Source organism: Sapajus apella, unplaced genomic scaffold (assembly GCF_009761245.1).
Source record: "Sapajus apella isolate SASKATOON/1434 unplaced genomic scaffold, GSC_monkey_1.0 scaffold9, whole genome shotgun sequence".
Lineage (NCBI taxonomy): Eukaryota > Metazoa > Chordata > Mammalia > Primates > Cebidae > Sapajus > Sapajus apella.
In genome coordinates this window covers 944539-971732 of record NW_022436949.1, presented here as the reverse complement: position 1 = coordinate 971732, position 27194 = coordinate 944539, and the positions used below count along the sequence as shown (strand labels likewise).

General features: G+C 40.3%; 1 long non-coding RNA gene across 1 annotated transcript; it reads right to left on the bottom strand.

The window, feature by feature from the left end:
- Positions 1–263: 263 nt before the first annotated feature.
- LOC116551249 lies at positions 264–25835 on the bottom strand. Its single transcript, XR_004268796.1, has 4 exons — positions 23889–25835; positions 21609–21667; positions 4718–4850; positions 264–845 (listed from the first exon to the last, which is right to left on the bottom strand). It is a non-coding gene; the product is annotated as an uncharacterized LOC116551249 (long non-coding RNA).
- Positions 25836–27194: the final 1359 nt, after the last annotated feature.

Genomic DNA, 27194 nt, shown 5'->3' with positions numbered 1-27194 from the left:
ATACCCATGAAATACTCAACAACCCTCTCAGATGTCAGGCTAGAGAGACAATTTGAGCACCCCCCACTCCCATACTGCCTGCTCACAGCTTCCTCTTCCTCCCCACTGGGCCTTATGATTAAGGTCAGGGTACTGGTTCTTAATTCAACCTAAAGTTATTCTGAAGTTGAATTATATTTCCAGTAGAATCACATAAACATTCAAATGTAAAAGAGTAGCTAGACTGAATATTTTATTTATATTCATAAAAGGTACTCGAATACAAAATACATGCTCATTTATTATATTCATGGCAATAAAGACCACTTCTAAGACTTTTTGGTAAAATATCCTAGATTCTATAAAATCGTCCTGTGCTGTGTCATGGATTGTCAACCTGATTTAAGAAAATGTATATCAAAACTAAGAGGCTCATGCATGTAACCTGGCTTGTAAACACTTGACAGAAATGACCATCTATATGAATTGCAGCATTTTAGAATGAAGTGGCTATTTCTGAAGTATGTGAAGGTGGTCTGTCCACTGAAGGATGATTTAATTTATCATTCTGTCCAAGAAGGCGGAAGTGGCACTGCTGGCCTGCAGTTCTGAACTCTGTCACAGACACTTGGCAGCCCTTCACTTGGGAGGCACAGACTTGAAAATAACATCAATTGAGTTCTGAGTGTTCCGGTTGGAAATTTGTATTTTTCATCTGGGAAATGTGAGTGTAAAGGGTGCTTGAAGAAAGTTCAGTCCTGTTCCTACTTTCATGATGGGATGAAAAATGTTTGCTGGTTTGAAATTCCTGGTTTAATTTTTCAGGATCCTTGAATATCTTTTATCCTGAGTAATCTGAAATAAAACTTGGGGAAAAAAAAAGACTAGTTTAAAATTCAAAAAAAGGAGAAAATTTTGAATGCTACATAGAAATATACTTTAAAATGTAAACAGTATTCAGTTGTTCAGGGACTGGCTGGCTTTCTAGCTGTTTGCTTCTTTTTGCCTTCCTCTGGCTTTTCTATCAATGACTTGCACCTCCACCTGCTGGTGTACTGAGGAAATGAAGTGGAAATAAAATTCAACAAGTCAATTAAATTATTTGCTGGACTCTTTGATACAGGTTTGGTGGGAAGAATGGGTGAAATTACAATGAAGCTTCTGAGGGATAGTAGTGTATTTACTCATTCATTCATTCTCTGTGTTAACTGTTAAGAGTGAGATGCAAAAAAATTAAAATATTTTCAATAAACTTCTTATCTCCTCACTATTGGCGTCTAATTCAATTCTCTTGCTATTACCCAGATGTCATCCTTTCAATAATCCCACTAAAAGTTTTACAAGAAAATGCAGTAGAGAGTTAGAGGATAAACCAAACCATAAATCAGAGTATCTCATTCAAACTCAAACACATCCTCAGGAATATAAACTGGTCCTAAATCTTTAAAAGACTCATAAAATAAGTGTTTAAAAACCTGCAGAAAAATATGCTACAGCAGAACATTAAAAGCACGAACTCTGGAGCCAGACTTCCAAGGTTAGACACTAAGCTCTGCCCACCTCACAGCTGAGTGGCCTCTACCAAATTACTCGAACAGCTCCGTGCCTCAGTTTCCCACATGTGAAATGGGTTCAAATGATAGTACCTGCCTAATAGCATTGGTGTATGAATCCATCACTCCAATATTTATAAGGTACCTAGAACAGTTTCTGGTACATAAAGAGTCCTCTGTAAATGTTATTAAACAAATAAATGATTTTTGTTGAATACAGGTAAGAAGAAATGTTGTGACAGTTATTACTAAGAAAAAATATTCTCTCAGATTGAATGCATTGCCTTGATCATATTATCATTTGCCACGGCAGCACTTTGAGCTATCATGGATTCAGAGGGCTTGCCTATATTAGGAAGAAGAAACTGAGTCAAGACAAGAATAAGCTGGTAATTTCCTAAATAGAAAACATAAGCAGTAGGAGTTTTGGTACTTTGATTCTTTTGAAAAGGCTAATTTAACACTAAATGATCTGGATACAAACTCACTATAGAATCTTCAAGTTTTAAGGTGGCACTAAAGTTTTTCAGAAAGTTGGGGAGCACAATGGAACTTCCAAAAAATACCAATACAATTTTACCCTAATCTAAAGAGCAATATGATCATAAGAACTAGTCAAACAAGTTTCAATGTATGTGCTGATTAGACCACACCTTTCATTTATCCACTCAGTAAATTTGCTGATTTTTATTTTCCTCTGTTTTGTTGTTTTGGTATATGTCTGATGGTGGCCATTCAACAAGGAACAAGGGACAAATAATAAACAAATAAATATATAAATAATGCTGGGGAGTGAGAAATGCTATGAAGGAAAATAAAGCAGAGTAAAGAAGATGGGGAGTGACAGGGAGGAGAGGCAATCTGAGGTTTGGAAGACCTCTTTGATTAGATAGACATGTGAACAAATGCCTAAATGAAGGTGGGAAGCAATATGGCTATCTAGAGAAAGCTTACCAGGTGAGGGAACAGCAAGACCCTGAGGTCTGAGATGGAAAGATACTTTGTATATTCAAAGAACATAAGAAGGCCAATAAGTTGATCTAAAGCATCCCGGGAAAGAGGGATAAGAAATCAGGTAGAAGAGCCAAGGGCCAGATAATGCCGGACTTAAGAGTCATGTGTGGCTGATTTACAAACATGGCCCTCAAAACTCTTTGAAATTTTTCTAGGCATAGGGTCTTTGTCCCCTCCACTTGAATATGGGTGGGCTTAAGACAGCCTGGACCATAGAAGATGATGGAAATGACCACGTCATTTCAGAAGCTGGGTCATAAAAGAGGATGTGACTTCTGTCCTGTTAGATGAATCATTCATGTTTGCAGCCCAAGCTGTCATGTGACTTTGCAGAGGCTGCCAGGCTGTGAGAAGTCAAGCCACCTGTAAAGAGAATATGAAGTCTCCCTTTTTCCTACTCCACCAAGTCAGCTGTCCTAGACCTTGGCTTATCCCAGCCCACATACCTGGTGTGTAACTAAAGAAGCTTTCAGATGGTTCCAGCCTCCAACCTTTATATCATCCCAGCTAAGGCCCCAGATACTTTGAAACAAAGATAACCCATCCCTGCTGTACCTTGTCTAAATTGACACAGAATCCATGAGCATAATAAAATGGTTATTTTATGCCGCTACATTTTAGCCTGGTTTGTTACGCAGCAATAGTAATTGAAGCTGGGTGCGGTGGCTCACGCCTGTAATCCCAGCAGTTTGGGAGGCCGAGGCGGGTGGATCACGAGGTCAAGAGATCGAGACCATCCTGGCCAACATGGTGAAACCCCGTCTCTACTAAAAATACAAAAAAAATCAGCTGGGCATGGTGGCGCGTGCCTGTAATCCCAGCTACTCAGGAGGCTGATGCAGGAGAATTGCCTGAACCCAGGAGGCGGAGGTTGTGGTGAGCCGAGATGGCGCCATTGCACTCCAGCCTGGGTAACAAGAGTGAAATTCTGTCTCAAAAAAAAAAAAATAGTAATTGAGACACCATGGTAAGGATTTGGGATTTCATTTAAGTGACAAGTGTTTGGAGAATGAGTAATGTGACCTGATTTATGAAGTAAGAGACCAGTCCAGTTCTCATATGCAGAATAGTCTTCAAGAGGGCAAGAGTAGAAGCAGAGGGGCCAGGTTTGAGGCTACTGCCATTGTCAGGCAAGTGATGACAGTGCGTAGGGTAGAGTGGTAGTAATGAAGGTGGTAAGAAGTGAATTGATGGAAAAATATTTTGAAAGAAAATTCAACAGAATTTGCTGATGGATTGAAAGTTGTGTGTAGGAAGAAACAAATCAAGAATAACACCAAGGATTTAAGCCAGAGCAAGCAACTAGCTGAATAGGTGTGTCACTTTTACTGAGATAGCGACACTAGAGGAAAAAGAGGTTTGGAGAATGGGAACCAAGAGTTTAGTTTTGAATGTATAGCATGTCCATTCAGAATCTAAATGGAGATGGTGAGTAAGCAATTGTATATACAAATTTGGACCTCAGACGAGAGGCTGGTGCTGAATCATTGTGTACAACTCCATGTTCCTCATTTTAGAAAAGACACTGACCACTAGAGAATATTCAGAGGAAGGTAACCAGGAGGCAGTTGCTTCTAGAAGCCCCTCCTTAAAAAAAAAAGTCAAAGGAACTGAACGTAGATTGTGCAAAAACATCTGTTATGGTGAAGAGGCATTTGAGTCAGTAGGACATGCCATTAGGACTCCCCTTTGAGTAAGATATTTTCTTTGAGGGACTAAAAATCTAGTGCCCATTTTCATGGAGATGAACACAAAACACCTCATAACTGAAAATCACCACAGGAGCTACCACTCCAGAATCAGACACCATCACAGGGAATTGGGCCTGAAGCATAACCCCCAAATGACACAGCAGATGGACTGGATAGAGGTTGCATTGGTGCAGCATTCTATAAACAATGCAAAGCCAAACCAAATCACATACAGTACTCATATGTTCCCAGCAAATGAAATCCTAGTCTATATAAAATTCATTATCTATTATGAGAAATAGATGTTTGTTGCTTAAGCCACCCAGTCTATGGTATCTTGTTAAAGAAACCTGAAATGACCGAGACACTCCCTCTATGAATACATAGTTGGGGCCACTTATTTGGTATTGCAGTTGAGTCAGGAATGGGTCTTATGATGCTTTGAGAAGAAGAGCTTCAAAGTCACAGGTTTGAACTTACCCCTTATTTTACAATCATTTGATAGAATGTTTTCTTGAAGCTCTCTCTGCTGATATCCAAATGGCTGTCATTCAATTCACCGTCTCCTTTTCCACTGTCCTTCACACTGAATTCATCTAGATTTGAACGTATACTGAAAGTGAAAATGAAACAATTACTTTGCTATCCATAAAAATGTGTAAAACATCAAACATATTGCTTAGAGATAACAATAAATATTCTGAAATTACCTTAAACTTGCCACAGATTTATTTTCTCCATAAGGGGATGAGGAATGAAAAGGAACTGAGATTAAACCCTATTTTTAAAAGGGGGTGAGAGCGGCAGTTAATAACATTTCATTGTCAGATATCAAATTTGACAGAGCAGGGGCTGCATTCCTCATCTGGAGTGCTTTAGAAACACAGCATTAACCCTGAGGGACGACTGTATCCAAATTGTACCTAAAGGAAGTTACCATAGGCAAAAACAGCAGAAACAGACATGGGCCTTCATGAATGAGCATGTGACTCTCAAGCCTCCCTCTAACCTTGTCTGTGGATAATTTTTCCTTTCAAATAAACCGACGAACAAACGAAGAAATATCAGCCATTTGAAGTCCCAAATCAGGCCCTGAATTTTCATAAGGCTCCTAGCATGAAAATCTACTCCAGGTGAATGAGAACATTAAAAATGCCAGGGGTGCCATACCTGGGCCCATGCAATCCTGCTCCCCTCCCGACAAGAGGAGTTCCAAGACACCTCACTAACCTCAGCCTGGGAATTCTCCACAGACTCGACCCCCTGGGCCCCTATGGAAATGGAAACTGGCCGTGTGCCCACAAAGAACCTAGAGCGGAAGCCCCCAGAGTCAGCCCCTATAGCTCTGACAAGTGGACCAAAGTGGTCACTCGTTGCCTGAAATCTGCTTGGGCAGTGCCCACGGAGCTTCTTCACGTTCCTTGGCAGGGACAAGTCACAGTGACGATCGCCACTAGGAAAAGGACGCAGCCGCTGGCCAAAACACTGACCCAGAACAGGTGGGGTTCAAGCTGCCCTCCCATTCCCTGCCTGATGTACGGCTCCCCTCCCCCGTGCGGCAGCATAGGCGGCATCAGCACCACTTCTGCGCCAGGTGGCGCCGGGCACGCGGGCACGAGAAACAATGTGGCCCTGCACGACAGAGTGGGCCGGCCTCCGTCCCTCACCTCGATGACTGCAGTCAGCTGGCGGGCGGGCTACGGGGTAGGCGGTGCTGCAGAGCCGAGTGCAGCGCCAGCATCCCGGGGCCACCGTCGCTGCCGAGGACGATGTAAGTCAGCTCAGCATTGTCACCCTCGTCCGCGTCTTTTGCTTGCAGACGGTTCAGCAGGTAACCCAGTGGCGGATCCCGAGGCAGAGGCAGCTGGGCTGAGCCACTGAGGAGCAGCGGGGCCACCAGGCAGGGCACGTGGTCGTTCTGGTCCTCCACCTGCAGCGTACTATGGCCAGGCCCGAGCGCGGCTGAGAGCTGCGGTCGAGCGCCTCCAGACGCCCCTGCATCTCCGCCAGCTCCTGCAGTCAAAGCGCAGTCGAGCACGCAGCCCCCCAATAGTTGGGTCGAATAGGCATAAGTGGACACTGCGCCCCCGACGCGGCCCACCGTGGCCTCCAGCAGCCTGTAGGTGACCTGGCTATTGCGGCCCAGGTCCGAGTCCCGGGTGGCCACCGTGGCCAGGTAGAAGCCGGCAGGTCGTTCTCGCGCTCCTACACCTCGTAGACCCGCCACGTCAACAGGGACAGGTTGTCGTTCTCGTCGCCCACACGCGCACCGTGTCCTCGGTCACCAGCGTCAGGTTGTACTCCGGGATGCGCTCGCGGTCCTGCGACGCCGCGGTCACCACCAGGTAGCTGCCCGCGTAGGCCGGCTGCAGCCTGAAGTGCTTGTGCCGGTAGAGGGCGCAGCGCACCTGCCCGTGGGTGCCCGAGTCCCTGTCCGAGGTGCTGACCAGAGCCACCAGGCTCTCGCGCGCCGCCCACTCCAGGACCAGCGAAGCGGCCCCAGCCTCTGGCGTCCCAGCTCCCGCCGACGAGCTGCGTCCGCTCCCCCGAGCGCGGCGACGGCGGCAGCAGCGAAGAGTGAGGCGCGTCTGCAGTTCCACTCACAAGAGGCTGTGCGGCTCGGCCAGGCGCACGCTCTGCAGCCCGTTGGCGCCCACGTCCTCGTCCACCAGCACCCCCAGGGGGATGCGCGTGCCCAGGGCCGCACCCTCGGACACCTCCACCGGGATCTGGGCCCAGGAGAAGAGCGGCGCGTGGTCATTGACGTCCCTCACCTCCACTTCCACGTGCAACAGCCGGAACTGCTCCCGTGAGAAGGTGACCTAGTCGATGGCCAGCACGCACTGCGGGGCCTGACCGCACAGCCGCTCGCGGTCCAGGCTGCGTCCCCAACGGTCAGCTGCCCGTCGTCTTCGAGCACCCAAAGCAGAGAGCTGTTAAATTGCTTCATCAGGTTAAACTGACTTGGCACCTTGCGCTGGGAATTAAACTGGACGTGATCAGACGAAACACCGATGCTGGTGCCGGTGCGTCTCCCTCACAGGTGAGGAAATTGACAGTATTGGTGCAAAATCCTGACACTAGCAGCAGCCACAGAATCAGCAAGGACTCCAATCCAACCCTGCGTGAAGTGTCAGCAGGAAATCTGAGACTCCAGCGAGACACATTTATTTCTCAAAGAGAAATGCCAATCGCGGGCTCTGCACTAAGACTTTCAGGCCTCTCAAGCCCTCCCATGTGCTCAGTCACAGGACACTTTTCCCTTAGAACATCTCATCACTAAGCCCTCTCTGCTGTATACTGGCTTTCTCTGCCCCAAGCCTAAGCATGCCTCTTCAGAACCCTACCAGGGAAGCTACATACAGAAGAATATGCAAATAAGCAACGGTTTGGGCCAGTCCACAGTCTCTGGTCCTCTGGGCCATGCTGTTTCATGAAAAGGACTCAAAGAAGGGCATGAAGAGCTGACCAGTGGCCAGAGCAGTGTAGGTGATCATTAAGATCCCTGCAGAAGTTTGCACTATAAAAACACATCCTGCTTGCTTTTCCGTTATACTGGCCTCTCATTTTGACAATAAGAGGAGGGATCCACAGCCACTTTATTTCTTTCTAAGCACACTCACATATTTCCCACACAGAGGCACAGTTGTCCTTCTTTACCATTTTAAGATAAACACATATATGCTCAGTGCAATGCATCCTCTGCCCCCGACAATTACCCATCTATGTTGGGTTGCCATTTCCTGTATTGAAAGATTTTTGGGAAACATCTTCTAGAGTGTCAGGCAATGTCTAATCAGGGAAGAACTGTTTTTCAAAACAATCATTTCTAAATAGCTTTTTCTGCAGTGAAGGAACCATTAATGATATTTCAGCCCCCTCATCTCCTTTTATGTCAGTAATTACTTATATGTAAGGAATCAGTGTCAGGGAAGTCTGTCAACCACAAACCACAGCAAGCGATAGTTAAGGGTAAGAAAAAGATTTAGAGAAATATATTGCAGTCAGTCTTGTTAGAAAATTGCTATAGACCAATTATTTTTTAAAAGCCCTTGGCTGAAGGAAACCACGGGTGGTCTGATAGGCTGAGGGCTAAAAAAACATTAAACCATCTGTCTAAAGCCCAGTAAATAGTCCTGTGTTAAGTTCTCTTTATGTGTGAAGTGTTCAAAATGCTAAACACTCTCACATGTTAATGATGACATTGTTCCTCATGCCACAGAGTCCTCATCAGTGCAGAATGCTATTTAGCTAGTCATCTCAAATCAGTGAGGAGGCTGAGTTATTAATTTGCCCAGGCTATTCTTGTCTCCTCCATGATCTGTAATGTTATTGATCCCTGCAGGGACACGTCAGTAAATGATTATTTTTCCTTTCATTCTTAGGAGGGAGTTGGCATTTATTTTGGTGCCAGGACTTATGAATCCGGTTCTGAAAGTGAGCCATTTTTGATGAGATAATTAATTTTCAGGGGTTTTCATTTAGTGAAGCATTTGGCAATGACTCTAATTGTAAGTACCAATAACCGGTATTGGAGAAATATAGTGGGAAGCATGAGTTCATTTGAGTGCGGTACTCTGAGATCCTAAAAAGGGAAAGCACTTTATTTTCCTAGATTTTTAATTTTGCCTAATGAGGCATCTGTCTGTGGAAGAGAAGAGCTGTACTTCAGCATGGTAAGAACAGACTTCTTTTAAGCCAATGTCTTCAATGGCACATTGGACACTTTTCTTTCTTGCTTATAACTTAATATTTCTGGAAGCTCCTGGTTATTCAGCCTCTGGGTCTCAGGGAAGACAAGAGAACCTGGTTCTTCCACCAAACAACATAATTGCTATATGTCCCTTAACTGAAAACTGAATCGGCTTCAGCTGATGTCTTTAAAAGGTGCCTGCTTCCATATGCATTAGCCAGGAGAGGGACCCATTTAACCACAGTCCATGTCTCATGTCTTCCTCTTCTCCTTTAGTTCACACAAATCCTGCCAGGCCTAGCCTCTGCTAGTCTTCAACATTACTGTTTTTCTAATCATCATGATCAAAAAATCATTCAGCATACTGAAAATGAAGAATAGTCCATGACTCCATCTACAGAACATCAAAAGATCCAGATAAAATATTTTTAAAAGCAGGCAATCAAACATATTACCTCCACAAAGATAAGCATCTGGATATTTATGTTTGGAAACATCCAGCTATGATATTTAAATGCTTGATTGCATTTTCCCCCACGTTTCCTCCAGCTGTTTGGCATACAGTAGACCATCCATGATAAGAAGTGTGCTGTATTGTTAGTGATTCATTATTAGTGGTATCATTGTTTCATCCTAAACAACCACCTTATTAAAACACTGCTTTATGAATGAAGGACAGCTGGAGTTTCAGAAAAGAAACATTTTTCTGAAGCAAAAATCAGTTATGTGCCAGTAGAATGACAGGCTGAATAATATAGAAACTGTATGATCTGTCCCCCTAGGGATATGTCATCAGGAAGCTGTGTTTACAGCTCTGGGCTGCTGGTGCACTCTTGTTACATTCTGTTGGCTCTATTAGATAAAAATCTGTCTCCATATTAAAAGCACTGTGGAAAAAAATTGCTTTATGTTATGTGTATTCCCATTTCCCAGCATATTGCCAAAATGTAATTCCAAAAAAATGTATTTTGATCTCTCTTGCAGTCAAAGATAAAGCAAAACAAACAATAGACTGAAGGGGGATACCATACCACAGGAAGACCAAAAGGTGAATGAAGCAACTATTTGCTCCTCTTAGTTTGGTTTTAAAGGGTGAGGATTTTGGTGCAGTCCCTACAGAGTTTACTTTTGTTCCTAAAACAAAAGCAACAGATATGCTCATCTTCCCCCAAAATGTCAAGAAATCAGATCTGGAAAACAGGATTTATATTCCAATCATTTAAATAAAATATTTTCTGTGTTATTGAACATATAACACCAATACATCACACACTAGAGCACACTGTATGTAAACAAAAGCAACTTGCATCAAAAACATGGGAAAATATTAGCTCCCTAATGCAGAATCATGTCTGTGCCTGTGCACATTTCCCCTTTCCTATCACAAAAAAACCAATAACATATGACTAGGGAAAAAAATAAGCCATAAGAACATTTCTAATCTGCAAATTTGGCTGGATTATTGCATCCTTGTTTCAGAGTAAGCATCAACTTATACAGGACCCTGAACTAATAATTCCCTAGGCCAGAAACTGTTTTAGTGCCATTTAGAACAAGTCACTCTATGTACTGTACTGAGACCCATTTTCATTTCTCAACTGAACAAGCATTCTGGAGATGAATGAGCAAAATGTTATCAAGTGCAATGTTGCTGTCTTCAAGAAGTAAGTTCCAGAAATTGAAGTTATTAAGACTGAAAGAAAACGAATCAACTTAACAGTTTTTCTTATTTTTTTAATTATTCCTTGAAAAAACTAAAGTCAATCTTCAGCAGTGTGAGTCTCCAAAGCAGAGAGAAACTGTTTTATTTCATAACAAGTGTCATTATCTCACATTCCTGTTATCCCATTGTATAATCAATTTGTTATTATGTCTTGAATAAGCAGTTATTTATTTTAAAAAAAAAGTTATCAGCAAATTGCTGGTCTTTTTCCTGTAAAATCATTTCAGAGAAAATACTTCAGCCCTGAAGTCAGCCAAAACACCCTCTACAAGAGTAGCACAGAAACAAATGATATTTTATTCACTACTTAGGTGCTTTAACCCAGAGAAAATCACAGAAAACCTCTATAAAATATCAACACTAATCACAAGATCCCCTTAACATAAAATAAGGATTTAACTGATGTAGTCTTCACTTAGCAAAAAAGTTTCCCATAAAGATCGTTATGTTAATAAAGATATTATCAAAACTATGTAATCTTAAATCCCATATAAAATTACTTCTTAAACTACCGGTATTATTAAAATCTCTGCATGAAGGAAATTAAATCAATGAATAATTTAAAAAAAAACATTGTATTGGCCGGGCGCAGTGGCTCATGCCTGTAATCTCAGCACTTGGGAGCCTGAGGCAGATGGATCACGAGATCAGGAGTTTGAGACCAGCTTGACCAACATAGTAAAACCCCGTCTTTACTAAAAATACAAAAATTAGCCAGGAGTGGTGACACACACCTGTAATCCCAACTACTCAGGAGGCCAAGGCAGGAGAATCGCTTAAACCTGAGAGGTGGAGGTTGCAATGAACTGAAATTGTGCCACTGCACTCCAGCCTGGGCGACAGAGCGAGACTTCATCTTAAAAAAAAAAAAATTGCTATTTTTAATCCAAAGTGAGTTAGTAAAATTGACTTTAGTACTTGACTTTCAGTTATTGGTTCCTACTTTGTGTGCTTCCCACCCTGAAGGCAAGAGGCTTTCCCCTTCACCAGAGAATGTATCAAAGCAAGATGAAGAATAAAGACTGAGGGGCCAGGTGCAGTGGATTATGTTTGTAATCCCAGCACTTTGGGAGGTGGAGGCAGGTGGATTACTTACAGCCAGGAGTTTAAAACCAGCTTAGGCAGCATAGCAATACCCTATCTCTACAAAAAGTCACACACACACACACACACACGAAAAAAAGCCAGGCATGGTGTTGTACACTTGGCAGCTCCAGCTACTCAGGAAGCTGAGGGCAAGGGTCTCTTGAGCCCAGGAGTTCAAGGCTGCAGAGAGCTATGATCATGGCACTGCACTCCAGCCTAGGCAACAGAGTGAGACCCTTTATCTAAAAAAGGATAAAAATAAAAAAGACTAAGAAGCAATTTTTCATCTGTGCCTTAGTTTGTCCCCATCTCTTTTCCTCTTAGCTGAGTCCTTCTATTCCTATTCTACACATAAGCTCATGTCCACCAGTAATTAGAGCACTTTCAAGCCCTTTTTCAACAGATGTTTAATCACATATTGGTGATGCAATAAAACAAACAGCCTTGTTAGAAGAAAATACACATTAAAAAAATAAACTCATCATAGTCTAGAAGAGGTCACAAGTGCCAATGACACAGACAAAGTGCAGGAAGTACAAACAAGAAGCCATCTCAGAGTTTACAGTTAAGATTACCATCAGGCCACAGGCAGTGGCTCATACCTGTAATTCCAGCATTTTGGGAGGTGGGTAGGTCACTTGAGGCAATGAGTTCAAGACCAGCCTGGGCAACATGTTGAAACCTCATCTCTACTAAAAATATGAAAATGAGCTGGGGGTGGTGCTGCGCATCTGTATTCCCAGCTACTGAGGAGGCTGAGGGAGGAGAATCACTTGAACCCAGGAGGCAGAGGTTGCAGTGAGCTGAGATCATACCACTGCACTCCAGCTTGGGTGACAGAGCAAAACTTGGTCTCAAAAAAAAAAAAAAAAAAAAAAAGCAAGAAAGATCACAAAGAGCCAGAATTTCCAGTAATGGGGAGAACCTATGAATGGTGTGAACAAGAAGATATGGAGAAGGGCAGGCACAGACCCTACATGGACTGAGTCAGCCAGCTGGTTGCAGTGGACAGGTCAAGAACAACAGGCAGAATGAGTATGAGTGGGTGGCATAGCTGAGGAAGGCCTTGATCCTAAGCTAAAAATTTTCAACACTTTTAAGGCAGCAGTGAGAAACCATTGAGGTTTGTGGAGCAAAGGACTATTGATGTGTGTTTTATTAGGATAATAAAGAGGACTGTCTTTCTAAACATTGACAAAATCCTTAAAAATGATTGGGCTTTATGTGAAGCTTTAAAGCAGCATCCAGCACAATGACTGCCTTGTAATAAATATTTATTAAATAAATGATCAGGGCAGTATTGTATGGTATATAACTTCTGCCAACCTCAAAAACCCACTTAGTAGCAGAATGAATTAAAGAGAGACTGTAACTAAAAAGGTCATTTAAAGTGTCCTTGCAATCTAGGTACAGGATGTTGAAAGCCTGACCCATGAGTAGGAAGAAGTATAGGGTGAGACCTCATAAACATTGCTTAGGAAGAATTAGTAAGACTTCATGACAGATAAGCTCTACAAGACGGAGATGAAATAAATAAATGGCCCCAAAGCTTGTGGATGGCTTAAAGAATGTTCATGCTTTTGTAGTATCCCCAAATACTGAGAAATAAAGTATTTCCAAATAGAATTCCCAAATCTCCCTGCTACTCACTAGCTGGTTGACCAAAAAGACTTCATCTCTCCAAACCTCAACGTCTTCAGGGAATAATGCCTACCTTGAGGAGTTGCTTTGAAATTTAAGGAAGAAAATGTGGAAGAAGGAAAAAGCACAGTGCTTGGCAACTTGTGAGACTTCAGGAGACAACGGTGTCCTTTGTTACAGGCATTTCACAATACATTGTGATTTATTTATTTAAATTATATTCTTACCCCCATTCTGAGTCCTTCTAGAGTATGAACCATGTCTTCATCAAATTTGTATCCCTGTCTCCAGTTCCATGCCTACAGCATGAAAGGGGCCCATTAATATTTGTGGAATACTGGTGAAGCTTCCACCATTTCCTACCATTTCTATGAAATACTTACCACATAACATCATCTGAATTCAAAACCAGAAGACCGACTAAAGGATCAGAGGCTTAGTATGTGGAACTAGTATATTACATGAGACTTCAGCACTTGTTAAATAATATTTCAGAGTCAGTCCAGCCACATATAATAAAATTGGTTTTTTAGAATATTTATATTTTTTCTATATTTAATTTTTTTAACTGCAGAGTTTCTTTGGGTATAAAAACTGGTTTCTTGGATCAGTTTCAAAACTGACCTATCAGGACATGAAAGACATTTGTTGTTTTTTCCTGCTTAGCATCCAGTTTTTGGTTTTGTTTTTTTTAAGAATTCATCTCTTCACCAAATTAATCATGCAATAGACTCCCCACCCTTGCTGTTAGGATGGCCACATGACATAGGCTTAGCCAGACCAGAGCATTCCATCCAACTAGCTACAGTGACTTATCCCAGCTGGTGCATGTGTCCCAACCCAGGTCCTTCTTAGCCAATGGGCATCACCTCCAGGTTATTGCTGCAACTACTATGAAAGAGATATTTTCCCCCTGGAGTTGCTGAGTTCAGAAGACAAAGGCTGGGATGTGAAACTGCCAGGTTGGAAGTGCTTGCCTGAGAATAAAATCAATGTTTTGCAAAGAAAAGCTGAGATGGCTTTTAGATCCAGCCATACCTGATCTCCAAATGAACTTTTCATTTAAGTGAAATAAGCTTCCCCACTATGTTGAAGCCAATTAGTGGTTGGATTTCTGTCACTAACTCCCTACACAAACAGAACAAATTCCAAATCAGGAAAAAATTGTAAGTAAAAGACCCTAACAAGAGTGATTAGCTGAGAGGATCTAGGAAGAGGTTCATGGAGAACTATCAATACTAAGTTGAGAGGCTGATCTGCATTCTTCTTATGTGTTTGCACAGCTGCTGGTAAACCACTGCTCATATTTTGAGACTCAGGCTATGTTTCTGTTAAAGCCAAAGACCAAGTAGTCAGGAATTGGAAGGGATCATATACATTTGTAAGACAAATTTAGTCTTCTACTGAACATAGTCCCTCTGAAAGCAGAAAGAGAAGAAAATATAATATCACTAAAATAGACCCATTCTGACTAAGGTCAACAACCTGAGAGAACGAAAGTCAGCAACCTGGCAAGTTTTAAAAACAGAATATGCAAAATTTTTCCCATCAAAGTGAAGTTAGTGCAAGAAAATGAAAGGACAACATAATCAAGGAGATGAATGAAGCATCACAGAGCCTTGAGCCCGACATCTCTTTCAAAATCCCCATAAGTCTGGCATATCTAATTGAAGAAAAATGACAGTCAAGCCTCAGCAAAAAGCCAACCCTGGAATGCAACCTGGGGGCAAAAGGGGTCTATTAGCTGTGACCTCTGCCCCAGGAAATTGTTCTGAATGGCCCTGAAGAGGCCCAGGGAGAAGTCATTTAAGCTGAGGGCTAAGGGCATGAACAAATCATCAAGATCCATTACTCGAAGATGAAAATCCCTAGGCTGGGAGTAAATTCAAACTATCTCCAGCTTGGATTGTGGAGTTAATCAAATGCAAATAAACACTAAACTTCTACCTGGCAAACAAGAGACAGTGACAGCTGAACACCCAATTAAAAATGACCTGTTACCTTGGCAAAGTCCCTGAAATATCCCTAACGACCAGCTTAGATGTGGTCACAAAGGACAAAAGCTAAGAAAGACTACTGTCGGCCGCGCACGGTGGCTCACTCCTGTAATCCCAGCACTTTGGGAGGCCGAGGTGGGCGGATTATGAGGTCAAGAGATCAAGACCACGGTGAAACCCCATCTCTACTAAAAAGTACAAAAATTAGCTGGGCATGGTGATGCATGCCTGTCCCAGCTACTCGGGAGGCTGAGGCAGGAGAATTGCTTAAAACCAGGAGGTGAAGGTTGCAGTGAGCCGAGATTGTGCCACTGCACTGCAGCCCAGCGCCTGGCAACAGAGCAAGACTCTGTCTCAAAAAAAAACAGAAAGAAAAAAGAACACTATTATGACCAGAATCTGGGGAGGTCATGTGAGGAACACACACCTCCGGCAGGGTAAGCAGTCCTGAATCTCTGGCCAACAGGATATTCTTATGCGCTGTGGATAATGGCATAGCCCACCTCACCATGTGTAGGTTTCCCTTTTCCAGATGAGGTTAATTGCAGTTATCTGTCATTATATTTGTTGGGGAAGGTTAACTGTATCACACAGTCGGATTTTGAGCGGCTATACCCAGTGCTGACTGAGAGCAATGCAAATTCCCAACACCTGACTTGTGGGACCCGGCAGTTGTATCAGTCTTTGAGCTTCCTTAAGGGAACTGGTTAAGTCACCAACTGGTGGGAACAAAGAATATACTAGTTAGCAAGGCCCAAGGAACTGGAGCAGATATTTTGATTTTTACCTTTCTCCTTTTCCCTCCAACTCACCCTCCCTGAGAAATGCAACTGCTCCTGATATGAAGCATCCTGTGTCTAGCTGCACTCATCCCTTCCTTGTCTTTGTCCCTCGACCAATCATAGGGTGTCTTTGTTGGCTCATTTTGTGTCTGTAATGCTGCTGCCAGCCTGCAGATGAAGATTCCATTCAGTCGACTCACCCGCCCTCCAAAATCCTCTTCCCTTCTCCTTTTAATCCAAGGCAGACAAGTCTCCCCCTCATGCCTGAGAATGTACCTCTTATCTGTTTCTCTTATTCCTGGCTGCCTTATTCAGGACAGCTGACAGCTTTACAAAATAGCTTCTGTCTCTCACAGATTCCTCATCAAAGAAGCCTGGGGGGATTTGGGAGCCCTTCTCAGAATGAGAGACTAAAGGAGAGCCTGACCCACGCAGAATACAGAGGGACAATACACTTTGTCTGCTTGTTCTAACTACTCATGAAGAACAAGATTGTTCGGGTTTTTAAATCTCCTAGGTCAGTTTAACCATCAAATCCCTAACAGTAAATGCATGATAGGTGTAGAATTTAGAAGTCTTCCTTTTTGCCATCAGCATTCACTTCATTCTCTTTTAATAACCTCCATAAAATTAATACCTATTAATAACAGATTTGTTTGGGAATGTGAAGACTAAAGGGAAAGCGTGGAGTCACATCTTACCCAAAGGTTAAGTTCTGAATGTATCACAAAGCTTACATGTTTTATAAATTTTAAGAGTCTAGTCAACTAAAAAAAATTACATCACCTTCTGAACAAAAACTTTGTTATTCCATTACCTCCAAAACAAGATGTAGTTCTTAAGCCCTCCATGAATTCCGTCCTACCTATCTTCCCACTACTCACCATCTTTCATTCCAGTTTGTGCCACAGCTCAACCAGATAGGACATTCTTCCAAAATGGCTTTGTTCTTTCCCACCACTGTACCTCTGCTCTTGCCATTCCCTGTGCTGTTCCCTCTGCATGTGCTGCTGAAATGCTATCCACTCTTTAAGGCAGTGCTTTTCAAACCTCAATGTGCCTGCAAATCTCATGAGGTTCTTGTTAAAATGCAAATTCTCATTCAGTACATGTAGGGTAGGGTCTAAGATGCTGCACATTAAACAAGGCAAGCCATTGCTGCCCCTCCATAGCTGCTCTCCGAGGAGCTAGGCTTTAGAGCTTATTCCAAGGTCAGCTCTTCAGGGAAGCATCCTCTCATTGCCTCAGCTGTGCAGCGTCTTCCCTGCCACACTTTTTAGGCTTACCCCATTTAGCCATTCTGCCTGACTTTACAGCTAGGCTTCAAAATAAAATTATGATGTGACACAATTATAAGCTTAGTCGTATATTTCAATGTCATAACAAGGGTACATCATACTTGGAGAAATCACAACAGTGTCGTAGTCAAAGTGGTTGTTGTTTAATGAGTGTAGATGATTAAGGCTAGACTGGATAAGCCAGTATCGCTGCAGAGTATCTCCCTCAAAGGGGCATGTTTATAATAGACCCAGACCGGGTTTCATGGCAACCACCTGGACACTGGATAGAGCAGTGCTTAAGAATGTGGATGGATGACCTGGGTTTGAATGCTGGCACAATCCTGTCCTAATGATGGAGCTTAGAAAAATTCAGCTAAATTCTCTAAGTCTCATTTTGTTCTCTTTTATAAAATAACAATAACAATGCTACTTTTTAAAAGTACTATAAAATGTAAATGAGATGGTGTTTATAAAGTATTTACCACTGTGCCTGTTGAATAGTAAGTGCTCTGTAATAAACATGAGCTTTTATTGTTGGCTGCAGCGACAGTTCTTTAAGGTTGCCATGAAAATTCTAGCACAGGTTTTAGATTCCTTTAATCATTGTAGGGCTGCTCTTGAACACTTCCACTGTGACTCTACTACTCTCTGTAGGCTGAATAGTCATCACAAATTCACCCTGTAAGGGTTAACAATGGCCAGTTATTGCCTTGTTCTTATATTTTAAAGCTAAGAATATGTCAATTTCAACTCTAGAAACTGACAGAAAAGATTTCTAACATGTAGCCTATAAGGTTACCACAGCAACCGCTAGATGTCATCTTTAGAATGTCCCTCTGCTTCTCATCCTTTTTGAGTAGGAGCTATAAAGTATATACATTCACCCATCTACTAAATAACTGGCTCACATACAGTTTTAAGAGTGATCATAACTATTTATGCATCCATATAACAACTGTAGCATATTTTTTTAAATGCACATGGACAAGACTTCCTCAATATTTAATTCCTACATTTTAAAATTTATCTGTTATTATATCCTTTTTCTTTAAAATTAGTGAATTGCAATTAAACTTGCTGGTATATACATATATATGTGTGTGTATATATATATATTTAATGTAATAAAAACATTTGTAAATATTATGTATCCTTCTTTTGTATGTCACTTATTTTTTTTCTCTTGGTAAATTTTTTCATGTCATTTTAGCAGTTGCTTGGGATTCTACCCTATGCCTATACCATAATTTAACTATCCCTTTGCTGTTAAACACTGCATTTGTTGGGATTTGATTTGGCTATTTGTGACAGGAAATTTAAAATACAGTTGCTTAAACTAGACTGAAGTTTATATTTGTTTATGCAAAACAAGACTCCAGGATTGCATGGTGATTCCCACAGTGCCAGGACCCAGAGAGTCCTTGTGTTTCGTGGTTCCATCATCCTCAGACTGTTGCCCCATGTTTCAACATATATGCTTCAAGTCCAGCCATCACATTCACAATCCAGTAGGCTGGAAGGGAAAAGGTCAAAGAAAACCTCCCTGCAAGGCATGTTCTTAGCAGTCACATACAATATTTTGAATGACCACAAATGAGCCATAAAAAGCGGTCAAGGTATGTAATGTGTTACTGGGCGACCATGTACAACTACAAACCAGCATTCTTATGTTAAGGAAGAAGAGATGGGAATGGAAAGAAAAAAACAGTTTCTGACACAGACGTTGAAATTGTTTTCAATTTTTTGCTATTGTGAATAATGTTACATCCTCATGCACACATCCATACACACGTCTCTAATAATTGCCTTGGGATAAATTCCCAGAAGGGGAATTGCGCAGTCCAAGAATATGCCAAGAGTTTTGATACATATTGCCAACTGGCTCTCCAGAAATATTGTACCAATTTCTACTCTCATTAGCAATGCAGGTTGGGGAGAGAAAATGCTGTTATAAGATTTAATTTAATTTGACTGTTCAAAAATTCCAAACCTCCTGCAAGGAAGATAAAGATCGCCACATCTTTGGAAAGCTAGTGATTGAGAAGATTTCAGAAAAAAACTCATTGCCAACTGAAAAAACCTTTTTCTATCTAATAGCATCAAAGGAAATGCAATTTAAGGCCTAGCAGCAGAAAGGATATGGTTAGCTTTGGTTCTTGAAAATATTTTCAAGGGGATGCATAAGAAGAGAAACAGCATAGTATAGTGGAAAGGACATTGAATTTAGTGCCAAAATATCTGAGTTTGAATCCCAGTTTCCACATTAACTCTAGATAAGCTATTTAAAACCTCTCTGAGGGTGTTTTTCTTTTTTTTTTCTAATTCCATTAAACTGGAAGTTAAACCATTTTTCTTTAATATGAAGATGGGGTAACTAATGCCTCTCTCTCCTGCCTTTGTGACATTTGAATTTGTTAACATGAAAAGATTTAATCATAGTTGTATTTGAGTTAAAAGTCACGTTCTTCTTAAATTTTATGATATTGTTATTCAATATTTTATATTCCTCATAACTGATTGGAAATGAAAAATAATTCCTATTTTTTTCAGTAAGAGGGCTACTCAATGAAGCATTCCTGAAGGCTTTATTTTTCTCGCTGTTGTTTTGTTATTTTGATTGATAAAGGGTGTTCATTTTTTAATCAACTTTTACATACAATTAAATGCATATATTTTAGGTGTACAGCTCAATGAGTTTTGACAAGGGTATACACCTGTATCTATTGCCACCACAGTTAAGCTGTAGGTAGAATATTTCCATCATCCTAGAAAGTTCCTTCAGTGCCACTTAGTAGTCAGTCCCATTCCAAGCAACTCCTGATCTGAATCCTATCACTATATGTTACTTTTACCAGTTTTTAAATTTTAAAGAATTTGAATCACACAACATGTTGTCTTTTGTGTTTTTCTTCTTTCACTCTGTAGAGTATTTCCGAGATGCATTCATGTTGTTCCATGTATTTCAGTTTTGTTTTCTTGTTGTTTATTGTTGAGTAGCATTCTATCATATGAATATACCATCTTATGTTTATTATTCATCTATGTAGACATTTAAATTGTTTACAGTTTTTGGCTCATAGGAATAAAGCAGCCATGAACATTTGTGAACATATATTTTTGTGGTCATGTTCTCTATCTTGAAGATAGGGAGGTAAATAGCCTACAAGTGCAATTGCCAGAGTATATAGTAATTGCATACTTAATTGTATAACTGTCAAACTATTTTCCATCATGGTGTGCAATTTCACATTCCACCAGCAGTGTGTGAGGCTTCCAGTTGCTCCATATCCTCACTGGCATTTTCTATTTACAGTCTCAAATTTATAACATTCAGGTATGCGTGAAGTGATATTTCTCCATGGTTTTAATTTTTATTTTCCTGATGAATAATGATGTTGAAAGTCTTTCCATGTCCTTATGGACCATTTCTATATTTTACTCGTACAGTGTTTCTTCAAATATTTTTTCTGTTGTAAGGAATTATCTTCTTAACATCTTATTAAAGTGCAAAAGTTCTTTGTGTCCGTTGTGAAGTGCTAAGTCTTTTCCCATTTTTTAATGACTTGTTTGATTCTTATTGCTGAGTTGTAAAGGTTTGTTGTATATTCTGATTACAAGTTATTGGTCAGAAATATCCATTGTATTTTTTTTCAGTCTATGATTGCCTTTAACAGTGTACTTGAAGATTTTTATTTTGATGAAGTTCAAATTATCCTCTTTTATGTTGATGATTATTTCTTTTTGTATTCTATCTAGAAAATCTTTTTCTCTTCTAACTTGACACAGATTTTCTTCCACTTTGCTTTCTAGAAGTTTGATAGTTTTAGCTTTGACATTTAGATCTCTCATCCATTTTAATTTAATTTTTCTGTGTAGTAGAGAGTAGGGGTAAATATTTATTTTTTCAAAAGATTATCAAGTTTTTTCTGTATCATTTGTTTAAAAAGGTGTCCCTTTTCTATTAAATTATCTTGCTGCCTTTGCCAAAATGGATTGATCATATATGGGTGGCTCTATTTCTGAATTCTGTTTTATCCCATTGATTATATGTCTGTCCTTCTGACAATTCCATACTTGATTCTAATAGGATTGATTACTTTTACACTTATAGTAAGATTTGAAACCAGATAGTATAAGTCCTTCACATTATTTCTCTTGTTTAAAATTACCTTGATTATTCCAGGCCTTTTGCATTTGTGTGCAAACATTAGAATCAGCTTCTTCATTTCTGCAAAAAAAAAAAAAAATGGTTGGGATTGCATTGAATCTATATTTTAATTTAGAAAAAAAAGTCAACAATATTGAGACTGTCAACCAATACAGATGATATATCTCTTTATTTAGAATTTTTTAAGTTTCTCTCAGAGTTGTTTGTTGTTTTCAATACGAAAGATTTTTATGCTTGTTATATTTATTTTAAAGTATTTTATGTTTTTTGACACTATACTAAACACTACTTTTTTAAATAATTGTTTGTTGCTAATATATCGACATATAGGTTTTTTTCTTAATTGGATTTATCCTGAGGCATTACTAAATTTATTCATTAATTCTAATTGGGTTTTTTGTTTATATTTTGTAGACTTCTTGACTTTTCAAAATAGATAATTATGGCATTTGTGAACTGAGACAAACTCACTTCTTCCTTCGTATCTTTATCCCTTTTATTCCTTTGTCTTGCTTTATTCCACTGGCTAGTACTTCCAGTATAGCACTGAATAAAAGAGGTGAGATCAGACATCCTTGCCCTCTTCCCAGTCTAAGAGAAAAGCATTCGATGTTTCACTACTAACTATGATATTTGCTATAGATATATTGAATAAGCTCTTTATTGGTTTTAGAACATTCCTTTTTATTCTTAATTTGTTGACAGATTTTATCATATGTGGGTGTTAAATTTTGTCAATTTTTTTGGTATTTATTGAGAGATTATCATATTATTATTCTTTTCTCTTTTTTTAGGGTGGTTAATTACATATATTAGTTTTCAAATGTTAAACTAGTCTTATATACCTAAGACCAGCCTGATTTGTGCATGACATCCTACCTTTTTTATATATTACTGGTTTTGATTTGCTACGTTTTTTAAATTTTGCATCTATGTTAATCAAAAATATTAGTTTATTAATTTTTCTTCTCGTGATGCCCTTGATAATTTAAGTACTGGATAGTAAATTTGAACTTATTAGCCTGTGAAAGCCCTACTATTTCTCATTTCCCCAACTTAGTATACTCAATCTCCAAATTCTGTCTCCCCTGCAAATCTTGTCAAAGCTTGATTTTCTAGGCTTTATCAAGGTAGGTGCAAAGTAGGACCTACTGCAAGACATGATCCTTTATTCTAAAGTGTGACCTTTCAGGTATCTCAGATGAATGCCTGGGGCATTGACGTGTTCTGGCTCTGTGTCCCCAAATCTTATCTTGAATTGTAATTCAAATTGCAATCTGAATTGTAATCCCCACACATGTTGGGAGAAGAATCTTGTGGGAAGTAATTAGATTATGATGGTGGTCTCCCCATGCTTTTCTCGTGCTAGTGAGTTCTCATGAGATCTGATGGTTTTATAAGGGGCTTTTACCCTCTTTGCTCAGCACTGCTCCTTCCTGCTGCCACGTGAAGAAGGACCTGTTTGCTTCCCCTTCCACCATGATTGTAAGTTTCCTGAAGCCTCCCCAGCCATGCAGAACTGTGAGTCAATTAAGCCTCTTTCCTTTATAAATTACCCAGTCTCAAGTATGTCTGTATTAGCAGTGGAGAACAAACAAATACAGGTATTCATAAGAACTCTCTCCTCAGTCTGGGCCAGAGCTCCAGCACCTTCCAGTGATGTTCTGTCTTGTGTCTCTGTTCTAACTATCAGCCCCACAGCAGCATGCCCTGTATGATCTTGCCCCACACTATGCATCTCAGTCAACAGGCAAGAACTCATGGGAACTCCTATAAAGACGTCTCTCTCCAACTCTCATGACCCAGCACAATTCTTTCCTTCTTACTGCCGTATATGCAGCTACTCACCACTTGAGCAGCCCTGACCTCTTATCCTGCCCCTTCAGCTCAGCTGCACCACTATGTTTTGTGTGAAACTCCAGCTTCCTGTGCCACAGCTGGAAAATTAGGCACAGAGTGAGATGAACATTGAGAGAGTCTTTCCCTTCTCTTGGGAATTGTGCTGCTTGTTGATACTTAAAAACAGTTGCCTCATATATTTGTCCAATTTAAGAGTGATTTATGACAAAAAGCAGAAGTCCTTAAGGCTTCGTTTTATATGAACTCTTTGACCTGTGGTTGCCAAAGGGAAGGTTTCAGAAGCTTTAGCACAATGATACAATTGGTTTTTTTTTAATTATATCAAAGTAGTGTTGAAAGCAGGAAGGTTGCAGGTTGTAAGTGGACATTTGGAAAAACATCTTTCATGTTTTTCAGTCATTTTTAGATCTTATCTTCTTACCTTTTCCCAAGAACTCTGTTTATTCTCATAGTATTCCATGAATATTTTTGCTGCTGAATCAACAAGAAAAGACCAGAACAGCTGTTCCTTGTCACATTCTGAAAGGGAAATAGAAGCAGGAAATTCCACCTGTATTTCTTTGCTGAGAGTGATTAGGACTCAACCAGTGAGTTTTTCCTGAAACTAAGTGTGCTTGAACAGAAAGATGAATAAGAAGGAGCTCCCTGGTCAATCTGGGAAGCAAGAGACCTGTTCATAGTAACTAGACAGAAATCCTTGATCCCAACTTCAATTAGGAAAATGGTGGAAGAGATCACCACCATCTTTCCTCACATCAACTTCCCCTTCAGCGTGTCCCTCCCCAACTTATAGATCCTTCTCTTTTTGTGTCAAGTATCTGTTGTGGTGAATCAAACCCCAATATTTAGTGGCTTAAGTAACCACTAAATAATTTGCTCTGATTCTGTGGGTCAGCAGTTTGGGCTGAGCTCAGCTGGTTAGTATCTTTTCTGATGTCACCTGGGGTCACTCATGTTGCCATAGTCATCTGTCAGCTCAAATGGTGTTTGTTAGTCTAATCCTCTCACTCACAAGTCTGGTGGGTGGTGCTGGCTGTCAGTTGGGCCATATGTCACCAGGAGGCCAGAAGTCTTCTCCTAATAGTGGCTATGATCCAAAGTAACAAAAGATAGGGTAAACACTAATGAGCAAGCATTTGTTGAGCCTCTGCTTGTGTCACATTTGCTAATGTCCCATTACCACCAAAACCATGTGGGCTCACATGGCTGAGCCCAGAGTTAACGTGAGAGAGGATTAATAGAGGGTGCAGATACAAGGAGCTGTGATTCATTAATGCCATTATTATATTAATCTACCACATTTATTGGGATATCCACTCATGTATCTAAGCCTTCATGCATTTGTGTCATACTTTTGCTGCAATTTTTTAATATCACAATGTTCTTATTTAACAGAGGATGAAACAGTGTGTAAAATCAGGAAGATGGACTGGTGAATCCTAAGGTTTTTCTCCTTCAACAATTTGATTCCAGGGTTCCATTCCCAAAAGTGTAGTTGATATTTACCTAACATGCACAGGGGCAGAGCTACTGGCTGTTTACAGCAAGCCTCCATTTTGATTGGTGAGTACTTATACTATAGGGTTGGTAAATATTTAGACTATCAACCCGGCCTAAACATGTTGGTTTCTTATAACACACTAATCCAAGTCTGATAAATACCCAACGCATAATTCATAGGCTCATGGGCTCTTTAACACTTTTCCAAATGCTTCATGTTACACATGAAGAAGCAGCCCAGGAAAATCAAGTGATTTTCTTTAATTTGGACATAGGACAAGAAAATGGGAAAAGGAAGCTTGGAATTTAGACCTTTCCATTGTTAAGACAATATGCTCTTAGTAAGGCATCCCAATTGATTTTCATGAAATTCGGTCCTGCCTTTATGCACTCGAGTCTCACACTGCTGTTTTACTTTATATATTTAAAATCTGCATTACAGTCAGATACTTTAAATGTAAGCTTTCCAAACTGATAAATAGAAGGCAGAAGATATTTCAGATTTCCTTCCTCTAGTCTTTAAAGAGTTTGCTAGGAACTCATTTTGTCACGGTAATCCTACCCCATGGCTTGGGAATGTGTGAGAATGAGGAGGGGGTGTTATTCTAAGGATGGATGCAAAAACTTATTTCTAAATTCTTTCGTTCATTATTTCATCCACAGCATCCCTGAGCCCTGACTCCACAAGTGACCCTGATACCAAGGAATTTCAGCACCTCAATTGCTTCAACATGACAGTCATCTTCATAAATGTTTTCATTCTGATTTAGTTACCTACTAACATGTGTCTCAGAACCACCTCAGCTTCAGCACTTTAGGATCTGGAATGTTTTCCCCCAAAGTAATCACTTTTTTTTATTATTATACTTTAAGTTCCAGGGTACATGTGCAGAACATGCAGGTTTGTTACATACGTATACATGTGCTATGGTGGTTTGCTACATCCATCCCCCTGCCATCTACATTAGGTCTTTTTCCTAATGCTATTCCTCCCCTATCCTCCTACCTTCTGCTATCCCTCCCCTAGCCGCCACCCCCCAACAGGCCCCAGTGTGTGATGTTCCCTTCCCTGTGTCCATGTGTTCTCGTTGTTCAACACCCACTTATGAGAAGTAGGTTTGATCTGTCCTCCAAAAGAACATTCAAATTGTGTTCTATAGTAGGTTAAAGGGCAGGACACTGAAAACAGAACTGTCTTTTGCATCCTATAAAATCCAAGTGAGTCTTTTAGCACAAACAAAAGGATACCACAAAAAGAAAACCTGTTCTGGTGCCAAAATTCTAGGGACATTTGGAGCTGCTCAGACCAGGACCTTATGATTTAATGTGTTCTAGCCTACCCACAAATTTTACAGTTGTACAGTCATTAGAACACTGCACAACTACAGATCACTAATAAGTCTATGCAAGAAAACATTAGAAATCCAAACTCATCTTTACCAAGTGAAGAAGAGTGTGCCAACAGGAGGAAATATAAACAGAGCATGGAGAGAAATACATAAGAAAGGTACTAACACACCAATTCAAACTCTTGTCAGACATCTCTTTAGAGCTCCTGTCAGCAGGAAGCCAATTACTTGAGAAAGAATGAAGTTTGTTTTATGAGCACAATATTACAAACACAGCCCTTCATCCTAACATCAAGGAAACATTTTGCATTTCCAATAGAAGCCAGCAGTGTTTTGCAGCTGATGAGGTGGTAGTTTGTCTTGGAGGTTAAAGCTATGGTAGGGCTACGGGAGGAGTAAATGAGCTCCTTAATTCCCTAAATTTAGCTCTTGTGATTGATCTATGACACTTAATTTGTGTTAACACGCTATGTTAGACTACAGTCTTCAGAGCACAGTAACTAATGCCATAGCTTAACTCTTGACCTCATGGGCTTCTTAAGGTCTCTAGTATGACAAATTTTTAATGTTTTTGGCATTAGAAGCTTATGATCATCAACAGAGGGATGGAAGGAGAAGCATCAAGTATCACCATCCAATTCATTATTTACTGGCATGATTACTATTATTTAATAATTAATATTTTCTACAAAGGAACAACCTTTTGTAAGTTTGCACATTAAAAGAAAAAGTTTTCATTAAAAGGCCGTCTTTGTCCTTGTTCTGCATACAAAAACATCTAGTTTGTCTCCAATTCTTTTTTTATCGGGTTTTGGTTTTTTGGTTTTTGTTTTGGTCGGCTATTAAACCTATCTATGGAGTTATTAATGTCTGTTGTT